The sequence below is a fragment of the Mirounga leonina genome, unplaced genomic scaffold (assembly GCF_011800145.1).
Source record: "Mirounga leonina isolate KUSES-001 unplaced genomic scaffold, KU_Mleo_1.0 Mir_94, whole genome shotgun sequence".
NCBI classification, from domain to species: domain Eukaryota; kingdom Metazoa; phylum Chordata; class Mammalia; order Carnivora; family Phocidae; genus Mirounga; species Mirounga leonina.
This window is the reverse complement of record NW_023270855.1, coordinates 21,203,501-21,217,626: the sequence shown is the minus strand read 5'-3', so window position 1 is coordinate 21,217,626 and position 14,126 is coordinate 21,203,501. Positions and strand designations below refer to the sequence as shown.

Below are 14,126 nucleotides of genomic sequence, written 5' to 3'. Positions count from 1 at the left end.
TTTGCAGGCCAGGCCTTTTCTGCCCAGATCCTGGGGATGATAACGCCACCTATGCAGGCCTGCAGACGGCAGGAGGGACTCTGTCACACGGAAACAGAACTCCAGAATGAGTAGAAAGCCTGAGCCCTCCGGTGCGCACGTGTGCTGGTCTCCCTCAACAGTGAACCCAGACAAAAATCCACGAACGACACGTTTTCTGAATCTAATCAGAGAAGTTGAAACTGAAAAGGAGATGTAGGAAGTTTTATGATTTGAATAGTCACATCGTATCTCCGGAAACTATGTGGGTTGTCTGTCTACCAGAGCTCAGAAGAGAGTTAAGGGGTGGTGCTTCCAGTGAGTGCCTCTTCTGGATAAGAGATAAACTCAGGCCAGATTGGTGCACATTATGTTTTCTAGGTATGAGTTGTCTACACGAAGTGTAAACCGTTTGCCAAACATGTTATGGCTTAAGAATCTTCATTCTTACACGAATTGAACATGCTGTACTAGCATCATGCCTCTGTCACAAGGCAGCTTAAGAGTAGGCTAAGAATGAACCAAAAATATTTTTAAAGGTAATTTCAGTTGGCAAAGGCTATAATCGTTCAAACTTAATTGGTGAACTCATTAATGAGAAACTGCCACAAGAAAGAGAGCCATTGTCATCGACTTATCAGAGCAATGAGATAACAAAGTTAATGATATTGTTTTCGATGGGTTTACACTTGCTTCCTTTTAAAGTCTACATTTTCCAAACATTTGTTCTGACACTCCATGTGTTTGCTCCTCTTAAAAAAAAAAAAAAAAACCTATCAGCCGTGGGCTCCTCAAGGAAAAGTCGGCAGATCACAGCCCTAACATCAGGGCAAAGCAATTGGAAAACTTTTCTACCCTTTATTATCTACTTGTAAAATGTTATAAGCCTGTAAACTAGTTAATTTATGAGCCGTGTTAATAATTTGCTCACACTTGATCGCAGGTTTCGCAAACACCGTTTCCAGGGATGCGGGAGGGTGATTTGTAGGTCCGGCTTCTCTCCTAAGGGGACACTAACTAATTTGACACAGTAACATGACATTGATGATGGGGCACACTAATGACCATACTCCAAGACGCGGCTGTCAGCCTGTCGTTCCAGTGAGAAGCAGCTTGCTTTCACTGCTGCTCGGTACACGATGCTCAACTAATTATTCAGACAGCGACATTAATGAGAACCCTCGTGTTTATTTTCAACATACTAACCAGCGCTTAGCTTCCATTTGTCTGATATGGTCACTGATAAAGTGTGTTTCATGAATAGTAAATTTGAACTCTAATATAACAAAGAAGGCACTGGGGAAAAATAAGGAACAGCTGATTAGAAAACTATCCTTGTCTACTCAACTTGTTTTCTGCCTCAAATATCGTCAAGGACAAAGTGACAGGTAACAGGAAATGTCAGGAGTACCAAGAAAACTAAAAGAAATATTTTTAACCACATATGTCCACGTACAATCTTGACTTGTGACCAAGGCCCCTGGATCACAACATGGTCACGAGAAACTTCTATCTCAAAGAAATTTCACTAACTTTAGAATACTGAATAAATTTTTTGAAGTTATTTCTCAATGGAATGACCAAAAAGTTCCTTTGCTCTAATGGGTTTTTTCAACATAAGAAAAGTTTGATCTTTGTGAAACTATCTCAGATGTGACCTTTACAAACGTCACTAATTGCAACCTAAGGTTTTTTTCCTAAATCTATTGTAAAACCCTACTACTGAGGGGTTTTTCCAAAAGTGTTCTTCAATATCCTCTTATACATATTTTGAGTCTACTAAACCTTGCACTCAAGTTCTTTCTACTTTAAATTAAATTTCTATTTTTGTATGATAAATTCTGTCCTTTTTATGGTGATTATAATCCTAAAATATTCATATAATCATAATTTAAAATGAGTAACTTTAAAAAAAGGTACACTTAGATCTACTAGAGGTACTGAAAAATTGAAAACACTCCTGATGTGGTTCATTGTAAAATGTACTCTTTGAATTAAGTAACAGTGGTAGTATTTCAACAAATGTTCTCTCCGGCATCATGGTAAGAAATTTTCTACTCAATACTATATATGACTCCTGATTTTACAGAATAGCAAAGTAAGTATGAGTCCACTGTAGATCACTTTGGGAATGAAAAGGTCATCACATGTAACATTTCTTAAGTACGTATTTCTAAACTTACAATAGATCTGCGACTTTAGAATGCCAAAATACATAAATGGCATGTAACATGTAACAAGCAGATCCAGATCCCAGACTAATTTTTTAAAGTATTTTCAACAAGTATACAGATTACTTCTCTCAAATGAGCATTACTGTTTCCAAATGATACTCTTTCCATGGGCACCTGTTACAGTTTCTCAGATGATTGGTATCTGTGCAGTTTATTTATGGTAAGCATTCATCCTCCATAACAACCTAAAAAGATATGGCTGGTGCGTGGCAGAGACCAGCCAGATGCCCATTAAACTCCCTTCTTTCTAGATGCAGAGATGGGATATTATTTCCCAGCTTCCCTCACCGTTAGGTGGGGCCTTGTGCCCGAGTTCCAGTGAAATAGATCAAAGTGGGTATGTTACTTTCATTCTGACCCTGAGGCTTCCTGAACATCACTAATGTCCTCTCTCTTCCCTTGACTGTGCACCTAGAGGTCCAATGGAGAACTCCCCGTTCTGGCAGATTGTGGAGTCACGGAATAGAATATGCCAAGGTCCCCAAAACACAATGAGTAAAAGAGCCACCACCCCTGGTCCTCACCAGCCAGCACCAGACTGAGCTTCCTAAGAAATAAAACTGTACCAAGTTAAGACTCTCAAATTCAGGAGTGTTTGCTGTAACCGCCAGTAACTCTTACCTGAATAAAGAGACCTTTCTACTTTCTCCCTGGCTCCAAAGTTATACCTGAATCTCCAGGCCACCATACCTAAACAGAGGCACTGTAGATTTGGAAAAATCCCAGCTGTGATTATTTGCTCCTCTAATTAAGCTAAGGATAGAAAATGCATCAGGTGTAGCTTTCCTTACTTAATCTTCACAGCCCTACAGGGAGGTCTGATTCCCATTTTATGGATGAGAATACTAAGCCTGTAAGAAATGAAATACAAGCAAATAGTGCAAATGTATATTCAGTTGACATTTTCCTAATTGAATGCCTCTTACCTTTTAATATCTAAATTTTACAGAAAATTCTTATTTCTAAAGCAAACATTTTTGGCTCTAGCTTATAAAAGAAAAAATTCTATGACATTCTCCAAAATTAAATAGAACATTTTTAATAAAATGTGTGAGGGGAAAGTGTCAAGTTACAGTACAATTGGTAAAATGTCAGAAACTTCTGTAGAGGTTTTGAAAAGCCAGCAACAAAAGGGATGTGTCTCAGATGTTCTTGGTGATTAGAAAAAAAAAAAAAAAAGCCGTATTTCAAAAAACATATATATTGCTATGCTGAGATCATATTAATTGTTTAGTAATCAATGTTTTACATATTTTTACATTCTATATACTGTGATGGTAGTTAACTATACCTGTAAGGCATTTTGCTATACTTTAGTCATATTTTAGAATAAGGATAGACAAACTTTTTCAGTAAAGGGCCAGACAATGAATATTTTAGACTATGTTGCTGTAAGTTGTCTACTGTAACTACTCAACCATGCCCTCGTAGTAAGAAAGTAACCACAGGCAATAAGTAAACTAACGGGTATCGTGTTCTGATAAAACTTTATTTACAAAAGCAGGTAGTAGGCCTAAGGGCCATATTTTGCCAACTTCTGTTCTAGAAAATTGATTGGGTTGGGGAGTTGCATATTGACACATAACATTATGATTTCTCCTATGTAAAGTAATGGGAAATAGTCTTTGGTTAGCACTTTCACCCAGGATATCTAATGGTCAGGAGCAGATTATTGATGTCCAGCAGAGAGAGCAGCCTTCCTTTGCCCAAGGTTCAAGAGATAGGTAGATGGCAACACTCAGTTTCCATATGAGTTCTAACCCCGCTGTTCCATGCTTTGCCCTAAGTCACATACCTTTGCCTGACTCATGGGCTCATTGCCCATACAAATAAATAATAAAAGAAAGCAAAATAAATAATGTGTAGGCTCTAAATGTCACTAGGAGAATGAGTGCTAGGAGCAAGAAATGACAACTTCTAAAAGTTTCCAAATTAGGCATAAAGACTCCCCAACTTAGAATCAAACAGGTTCTCTGGTTTTGGAGGATGTGCTTTGTTAACCAATTTCAGGAGCTATGTGTCCAATAATAGAAAATGCCAGAGAAAATGTATCAAATGCATTCCCTTATTATTCTTAAGAATGTAAAGTTGTAACAAGGTTTTAGTTCACTTTTTCTTTGGCATGACAAAATTCAAAATTCAGAGACACACACAGAGACGCTTTTTTTTTAAAAAATCTCGGTTCCCTGTTAATGTTATTATAACAGTTAAGTGTACAAGATGGTTTCAGACATAAAATGGATTAATTTTATGAATGTGTTTTACCTAAATGTCAATCACAAAAGAACAAGAGCAGGTAAATGATAGTCCAGTCTGACAAAGGAATATTCTGGAGTCATTAAAAATGATAGTGGGAACAGGAAAATATGTGCAAATGCTTGTTATAATGTTACACGAAATAAGCAAGATAGAAAAATTATACCTACACTAGACTCTCAACTGCATAAAAATATGTGTCAATAACGAACAGGAAAAAATAGCAAAACTAGCAGTTTTGCCCTGGAGGAAATGTGACTAGGTGATATTTTTCTTCAGAATTTTTGTATGTTCAATATTCTAAAACAAGCAGTATTTAAAATAATGGTTATAGAATCTGAGTTATCTGATCTTCAAAAAGAAAAAGAAATTTGTTGTACATTTATACTCATTTATTAACGGCTTTTGATTGCCTTGTTTTCAGACCAGAAGTATCTTGAGAGATCTGTGTTCTCATGTCCCAAGCACAGTGTTTATAGCATCTTACACAATCAATTAACACTCTTTGAAGCAAATGCATAGACCACCTTACTTTTTTACAAGTCTTTCCAATGGGATTCCACAAATACATTAAATTTTTATACTTCAAGCCTTTAAAAAATATAAATAATTTTGTTTAAAGAGGTTGAGTGCTTCTGGATTATAGCTGCCAATAAATGGCTTGCTACAAAATTATACTTTCTCCCCTCTCCTTTTTCCATGATGGCACATAACAATTTGTCTTTTAATAACTTAAAATAATTCTGAGTCATTTGCTCATTAAAAACAAAATACATCTTGATCACAAAGCTTGGCATTTCATAAATATTTACCCCCAAAGTGCTGCCTGCTTTGAAGCTGGGATGGTAAGCTCCTGATTGACAAGTCACTTCTGTGCACAAAGAGGGAGGAGACCTCTCCCTCGTGTCAGCTGTGAGAAGGGCACCATTCTGTCTTCACACTCACTCTCCTATGGAGGCTCTTTCCCAACAGCCAAAAAACACATGGCAAATGGAATCATCATTCATTGTTTTCCTTCTCTCCATCTATCTCTCTCTCAGACAGAAAGACACACACACACACACACACACACAACATATGCATGCATGTCTACCGGGCAAGCACTCCCTCCTTGTATACTTTCAATGGCTCCCCAGTACTCTTAGAGTAAAGATCAAAACCCTTCACTTGGCCCTTACAAGGCCCTCAAAATCCAGCTGTGGCAGAGTCTCTCCACTGGCTCAGCCAAGCTTCTCATTGAGCTGGAAGGATGGCAGGAAGGGAGACTGAGGACAGTAAAGATTTTAGCTCCTTTCCTGAGAACCACCATGGTCAGCAAGACAATGGGATAAGAAATGTATCTTTCTTTAAAAACAAAACAAAACAGGGCATCACTTGATTATATTTTTCCTTTGCTTAACATATCATGAAAATTTTCCCCTATCACCTTCTGGACAAAAATAAACCAAGATTAGTACACACACACACACACACAAACTAAAGTCATAAAAAGCAACTTTAGTTTTCTCCTTAAGACCTAACACTTTGTCCATGGGTCCTCTGTGAGCCCTTAAAAATGGCAAGTGGGAAATGTTTAGTCAGTCCTCACCACAGGTGAACTCTTCTCCCCAAACCTGTCACCTCCAGGAGTAGAAGAGAAAAACAGGTTCAATTATAGCACACAGACAGGCCCTGCCATATGAAAGCCAACCTGTTTGTCATCAAACTAATTTGCCACTTGCGGTAGAAGATTTCATCGGATGGTGGAGGGAATGCATGCTATAGCCTGGCTCATCAACAAATCGCCCTGCCCAACCCCAGAGGAAGATGGGCTCTTACTTGGGGTTAAATGAAAGACATTCTCCTCATGACATGCAAAAACTAAGGGCCTCTGAGGGCTATCACTCTTCTTGATCTCTGGGAGAACAAGGGTATTTATTGATGAGCAGGCTACAAAAACAGAAGGTGCTATGCTTCCTTTTGATCAAACCCCAGTGGCTAAAGCCAAAGCAACATGTTGTTGAGGACTACCACCTGATAACTAATTCCATTTCATTTTCTTCTTCCTGGGGACACAGGCAGATCACACTGCCCAATTTCCCTGGCTCAGACTGATTTTTGGTCAAAGGGATGTGAGCAGAAGCAAGGCGTTACCACTGGCAGGCATGCCAAATAATCAACAGTGCTCCCTGTTCCTCTTCCCCCAAGACTATGGAGACCTCTCCTTGTTCCTTGTAGCAAGCACAAGATGGAGGAGGCTCATTCAGGGGACCGGAACTGACAGGAAAGGAGAACAACATACACCTTTATGATGTTTAGCCACCCAGATCTGTGTATTGTTAGACACAGAAGCCAGCATAACACATCCTAAGTTGATACTTTGTTGTAGCCTTCATGAGGATTAACAATCATAAATAAATACTTCGTGTTGGCTCTGTCTCCACGACTCCCATCTTGATCCCATGGGATAATGCCTTATTATTCTGTGTAACCTTCTTTTAGAAAAGACCCACCACCACGTCTCTCAAAAGTCTGTTGTTGATAAACAGAGTCACAGATAATTACCAATGAAGAGGGAAAGCCTTCACTTGATAGTTACTTTTTCAGGACTTACTGTGGGCCAAACACTGTGTTTGAAGCTGAATATAGCTTGGAATGGAGATAAGGAAGGTCTCCATTTTCATGAGGCCCACAGTCTACTGTGAAACCAACATAAATGCATGGGAATAACTTACCATACAAATCTGACCTAAGCACAAGAGGTCAGAAAAGACTTCAGGGCAAAAATGATCTGTAAGCTGAAGACAATGAAGGTAAGCAGGACTTAGCCAGGTAGATGGGACTGGGTGGAGGGTGAGGAGATTCTCCAAAGGAATATTCTCCAATGGCGCTCTAGGTCAAAATACACATGAGCAAGCATAAACACTGGGCCCTGAAATAGCCTTCTGTTTCTCAATGATTTTAAAAACATAATCTGGGACTAACAGGGCCTCCAAACCAAAAACAAGGCCAAATATATTGAGTAATTCAGAAATAAAAGATTATTATTACCCTCTGCTAGGTGTCTCAATGGTGTAACTTAATACAAAACACTTGTTTTTCTACCACTGACAGGGAGAAAGGAGAGGGGTTATTCACACTGAAATTGCTTTTCTAAATGGCCTGAGAAAATAGGAACAAGAGAAATGAGGCAGCCTCAGTTCAGAGACCACAGCCCTACTCCTTGTTAAAAATCCAACCACCTCCTCCATTATAAATATCATAATTGGCCCTCAGAAAACAAAGTGGGTTTTGTTTATTCTTTAGCTCCATAAACCCATGAGGAAAGAGCACTAGAATAGGGTCCAAGGACCCAGGTTCTTGTTAGCCCTGGATGACCACTTAGCTGTACCCCTGTACTGGGTCCTGTCTTCTGCAGAATGTCAACAGTGAGTTTGGAGAACTGGGAAGTCCTTTCTGGCACTAATATCCAAACTCGAGTCCTCATCAGAATCACCCAGAAGGCTTGTTCTAACAGGACTGCTGGGCCCTAACCCCAGAGTTTCTGATTCACTGAGGCCAGGACCAGTTGAGTCTGTCTCTGGTGTGGCCTCTACCAAGGTTCCTTGCTCAACCTCAGGGCACCAGGACTTTATCCTCTCTCCCAAGGAAGTCTAACTCTATAGGAAATACTTGGAGCTCTGCAATCTGTTCTCCAGCGACTGCCCATGTGGCTCATTCTGACATCTGCCTCAGAAGTGACTCTCTTCCAGTACTCTGCCATCAGTCTGAGAATAAGACCCAGCCCTTCTGCACGCTCCTCAGCTTACACCTCCAGCCTCTCCCACACCCTGCCCTCTGACCCTACATCTCCAGGCTCTCCACCCAGCTCCATCCCCACCGGCAGCAGCTGGCCACACTGCTCTTCCTCTCCCATACCATGCTCTATAGTCCCAGCTCTGGGGTTTGGTCCTCATCACTGCTTCTACGTGGACAGTTCTTCCCCCAGCTCGTTGTATGTGGAGATCATTCTCAACCCCTAGATCTTACGGCTGATGCCATTCCTGATCGGATTAAGTGGCCTTCCCCAAGGTCTGAGCTGTATATGATTTCCTTCATGCACGTTCATCACAGGGAAGTATAACTGCTCCTTCCTTTCACTGTTTACATCCTCTGTCCCCCTCTACTTGAAGGGAAACTCCGTGAAAGCAGGAATCTGTTCTGTGTCCTTCCCTACGAGGCACCCAGCCCCCTCACCAGTGAATGTCCCACAGTAGGTGCTCAAGGAGATTTGCTGGATGCATAAAGGACTAAATCAAATTATCCTATACTATCCTTCACTTATGGCGGGGGGGGGGGGGGGGGGGACTAAGGAGAAGGTAAAACCCAGTAACTCTGAGCGATAAATAATACAATGAGCTGCAGAGCCCAGAGTGACTTGAAATGCACGAGGCAAACTGAAGTTACTGGAATAAGGCATCTATGTCAGCATTTCAGGCATCAGGAGGTGAGGTGGATGGAAAGGTGTAGGAGATCCTCGTACAGCTCAAATCACCCCTCGAGACACCCACCCTGTCTCTGATTAGCCATTTCATATCATTTCTGCAACTTGTATCCATAACCCTCAACGTCTTGAACTTCTTTTTAATGTCACCCCACTCCCGCTGCCAGGTGCAAGGGGGAGGGGAGGTACTCAAGTTTTTTTGCAAGCTGAGCTCCTCTGCCCTGGATGACTCCGAAAAACCACTTGTAAGTAGCATATGTTAACCACAGTTCGTCATTTTGTCACAGGTGTTTGACTAAAAAGAGGACAAAGCCTTTTAAGAGAGTCCGCCTCTATTATGTCATTGTGTATATTCCGCACCACACCTAAAAGCTAACAAGATCCTTTCTTTCTACGCCATGGCAACCAGAAGAGGTAACGCTGCATAATTTTGCTAGGGGCATCCTACATGCTCCAAAATGTTCACGCCTTTACAAAAAAACATGTTAAAGTAGAATTTTAACACAACTTGTCATAAAAGCTGACATGAGTACACTCGAGAGGAAACCAAATGACAGGAGTTGTACCTGGCAGTTCAACAGAATACAGGATAAATACTCTTCCGAACGCAGCCAAAGCCCTGGTTAAAAGTTCAAACAAGGGAGACGCAGTGAATGAATATTCAAAGTACACCATCCCAAACGATTTTTCTATAATTATTTTTAAAAATTCATTAAAATGCACTAAATTTCGTAGCAGGCTGGTGGGGCGAAATCCGTGCCAATTCTGCTTCCGACGCTAATTTACTGGCGGTGTGGTCTTAGAAAAGTCACTCCCCCCTCTCCGAAATATATAAGATGTCTGAGGCATTCAATGATTTCAGAGGGTCTTTCCAGTCCGCATAGTCTCTGAGTCTATGAATGTTTCTGGGCTCGCATCTTCAGCAGGACAGACACGGTGAAATGGGAGAGCTTACCTCTACCTGGCTCATTATAAGACAGACACATGGGAACCTCCATTCTTTCTGGAAAGTTAAGGTGGAGGGTGGCTCTACTCTGGCTTATTGTATCTGCTCAAATAATGTTTCCATGTACTGCAGGAGGGTGAGTTGATGTAGTTAATTACCTGTTACTCTTGACAAGTAAGGTAATTAATGTAGCAAAATACCACTGCAATGTGTGTAAATTTAGACCACCATAATTAAAGCACCCGTCTGTTCAACAAACTGTTCAATTAAGAAAAAATATTGATGGTGTACATTTTTTGAAATTAGAAAACGTATGGAATGAATGAATCTCCCTTGGTTGACATCCATTTCTAGAATGCTTTCTCAGCAGGGAGCATCCATAAAGGGTTATAATGGAGTAACTTCCACTAAAACACAGAAGTATCTCTGTATGTACACTATTAAGACAAGACTCTCTCCTGTACGTATTTATTTAGGATTCTCGTTCCATAAAACCTGTCAGAAAATTAGCTCAAGGAGTATCGGAACCCTAAAACTATAGGAAGTAGCAAAAAAAAGCTGCAAAATTATGGTTGTTCAACTATCCAAGTAACAAAGGTTGTTCTCGAGTATCCTAGTTTGAAAGTAGCATCACCTAGTTGCCAATTTTAAAGAGCTGGAGGCACTGAACACACCAAGGACAAATAAAATAACTGCAAAGCCCCTGGTACTCCTTGAACAGAGAGACCGTGCTATCCAAGTTGGCTGTGTTGTGCTTTTCTCTGGTTTCTGCCCGTGTCTACCAGTCATCTTCAGACCAAAGGTTAACATGTTGAACAAGCAGGCTACTTGGTCCTTCACTTGAAGCAAAATTTACCTCCTTGCTAGTCTGCTTTTGAAAAACTCGAGCCACATCGAGTGAAACGCCCCCCAAAACTAAACCAGACTCGCCATAAGACTGACAGAAAAAGAATCCAACAGTGACCAGATCAGGGGAAATCAGTTACCTCTATATGTGTTCACAGGGGGAGAGAAAAGCAAAGCTCACTGACATCTATGCAGGATAGCAGAAGTGGGGAACAAGGGAGGGTGCTCCCAGCTCGCTCCAGGGAGGAAACCCCAAGGGCTCTTTCTCTTAATTCTTCTACTTAGATAAATTTGGAGGAAGACACAACAAGGTGGCCTGAGTAAAGAAACAGCCGGAATTCAAGCAGACTAAACAGTGTTATACGGGGAAGAAATGGTATATGATTTCAGTGTCATTTAATGATGGATACACTTGTTTGGGGGTTTGCTTTCACATTTTTGTATAGTGTATCTTACCAATGGTATATGATTTCAATGTCATTTAATGATGGATACACTTGTTTGGGGGTTTGCTTTCACATTTTTGTATAGTGTATCTTACCTTGGGAGACTTAAAAATCTAGAGAGAAGTAACTCAAAGACATCTTCGAGTGAACTCTCAGCTTAAAATAGTAAATTTAAGTCCTAATATCTGAGAACTTGGATGTATCCCCAAGTAAAGAATAAAAAGTACAAGGAGACATTCTAGACTGCAACATGGTGAGGAAATTAAACCATTTCTCCAACTAAAATACTCTGATTTCACACTTGGAAATAATATTGTCATTAAAAAGACCAGGATGAAGAAATTACTTGCACTGGCTATTGATAAAAACAAGGCTAGGGCGCCTGGGTGGCTCAGTTGGTTAAGCGACTGCCTTCGGCTCAGGTCATGATCCTGGAGTCCCGGGATCGAGTCCCACATTGGGCTCCCTGCTCGGCGGGGAGTCTGCTTCTCCCTCTGACCCTCCCCCCTCTCATGTGCTCTCTCTCTCTCTCTTTCTCATTCTCTCTAATAAATAAATAAAATCTTTAAAAAAAAAAAAAAAAAAAAAAAACAAGGCTAGAAGGTCCTCACAGGGAAGAGGATTTTGTAAAAGCAGCCTTAGAACTTATAGTACATGGTGGTACTAAAGCATGAACTTTTAAAAATGAGCATTTGGGGAGCACCTGGGTGGCTCAGTTGGTGAAGTTTCTGCCTTCGGCTCAAGTCATGACCCTGGGGTCCTGGGATCGAGCCTCATGGAACCCCATGTCAGGCTCCCTGCTCAGTGGGGAGTCTGGTTCTCCCTCTCCCTCTGCCTCTTCCTCCCACCCCCCCTTTCTGTCAAATAAATAAATAAAATCTTTTAAAAAAATGAGCATGTTTGGGCACCTGGGTGGCTCAGTCGTTAACCGTCTGCCTTCGGCTCCGGTCATGATCCCAGGGTCCTGGGATCGAGCCCTGCATCAGGCTCCCTGCTCCATGGGAAGCCTGCTTCTCCCTCTCCCACTCCCCCTGCTTGTGTTCCCTCTCTCGCTGTGTCTCTCTCTATCAAATAAATAAATAAAATCTTTAAAAAAAAAAAATGAGCATGCATTTTTTCCTTCCTTTTTTACTCTCCTAGTTTGAAAGGATGCAAGGATGCTGAATCCGATTATGGTAGGGACAGGGGGAAAAAAGGGGGAAGGGACATCAACTGGGGATCTGATGCCAGATTCACTGACTGCAAACTAAAATTTCCAATTCTCAAATGCTGTGTGAACCATTGAGGAACAAAAGAACATCCAGTGTCCAGGCTCACTGGGTGAAATTTACGGAAGGTGAAATCTCCAGAGGCCCTTATTTCAAAGATTAAATCGGATGACATCTCATGGGCTGTGTAATATTACAAAACATTACAAAACTATTTCACATCGATTCTGTCACGGGAGCCTTACAAACATGAATTCCATTGTATGGACAAGTAAACTATGGCCAGGAGCAGCTGACAGGTATGGCTGAGTTCCCCAAAGCTACTGTACTGCAACAACGGCTTCTCCCTGGAATGGGATAAATAAGGCTCTTGGTCCCACTACATCAATTTCTGGAGAGCATTTGAATATTTTCACGTTAGTCCCTACAGTTGTGACACGTGTCTTAAAATTTGTGCCTTAAAATTACCAGGCATACTGGTTAATATGTTCCAAACTAATGGTAGTTTAAGTAATCACCCAAGTTGGGGAAACACAAACCTGGTTCCAAATTCTGGTTCAGCCATTTCGTAAAAATATCAACCTAAAATCTGTGAACCTATGAACCCAACTGAGCTTAAATAGTCAATCATGCTTAGAATTTGTTCTCCCCCAAAAGAGGGCCCAAGGAAAACACCACCACCATCTTCAACTTCCAACTTCACGTAAATCAGTTCTTGGTGTAACTTTCTTTTAACCTTTTCTTCCTGCCCCTTTGGTGGCCTTACCCTGTGGCCCTCTCTCAACTCACAGACCGAACCTACGAACCATGTGGCTGGAGGATGACTCCTACAGTCAGAGACATTCTCCAGATGTAGAAGCTGATGTAAGAAATAGAAAAAAACTGACTGGGACAGAAAGAAGGAAGGACGATAACTGTTGTATGTATTCATCTTTTACCAAAAGAAACTTAAAAGTGAGTGAAAGGCAGAAGAGTTTCTTCTTCCTTTTTCATTCTTGAAATTAATAAAAACTGCAGAAAAAAAAAAACCAAAATGGCGAACGGGTGAGCAGGTGCAACTGAACTTATGTTAAGGTGTTAAAACATGTGAGTCAATGCTTCCTGGGTTTAAGCAACTTTAAGAGACTCACTGATGTAAAGTCACCCGAATTCTGGTCTTATATGAACTCCATGCATACCTCCTTTCTACATAAGAGAACATTCTCAAACCGAGACGTCTGAAGTGCTAAAAAGGTGAGATGGCTGTTTAGAGCACTGGTGACTCCCAGAGTTAAATGTCCCCTTGCATTTAGCGCCACCTTGGGCATCCAGCAAAATAATAATTTGAAATACTTTTTATTTAATTAGGTAACTAAATAGCACATAAAGGGAACATTACTTTTTATATACCAAGCACTGTGCTCAAAACTATTTTTGCAAAATCCCATTTAACCCAAAAGGATCTGATAAACTAGGATACTTTCCATTCCTACAGTGAGGTAGGTGCTTCTTTACTTCCATCTTCAATGGGAAAACAAAGGCTTAAAAAGATTAAATAACTTTCCCAAGGTCACAAAGTTACTAAGTAGCTTAGCCAGAATTTGAAACCAGATCCCTTTTCCCAACTTGGGTAATTACTTAACAACTATACTACCACACTTTAGAACATATCAGCTAATACTCCTGGTATAAGATTTCCTGATTCATGTTGATACTGGAAAGAAAAGCAAC

General features: G+C 40.8%; 1 protein-coding gene across 1 annotated transcript in view; it reads right to left on the bottom strand.

Annotated features, from left to right (window-relative positions):
- FOXP1 (forkhead box P1) overlaps nt 1–14,126 on the bottom strand; it is a 580,801-nt gene that overhangs the window by 374,888 nt on the left and 191,787 nt on the right. The gene's annotated exons all lie outside the window — the stretch shown is intronic.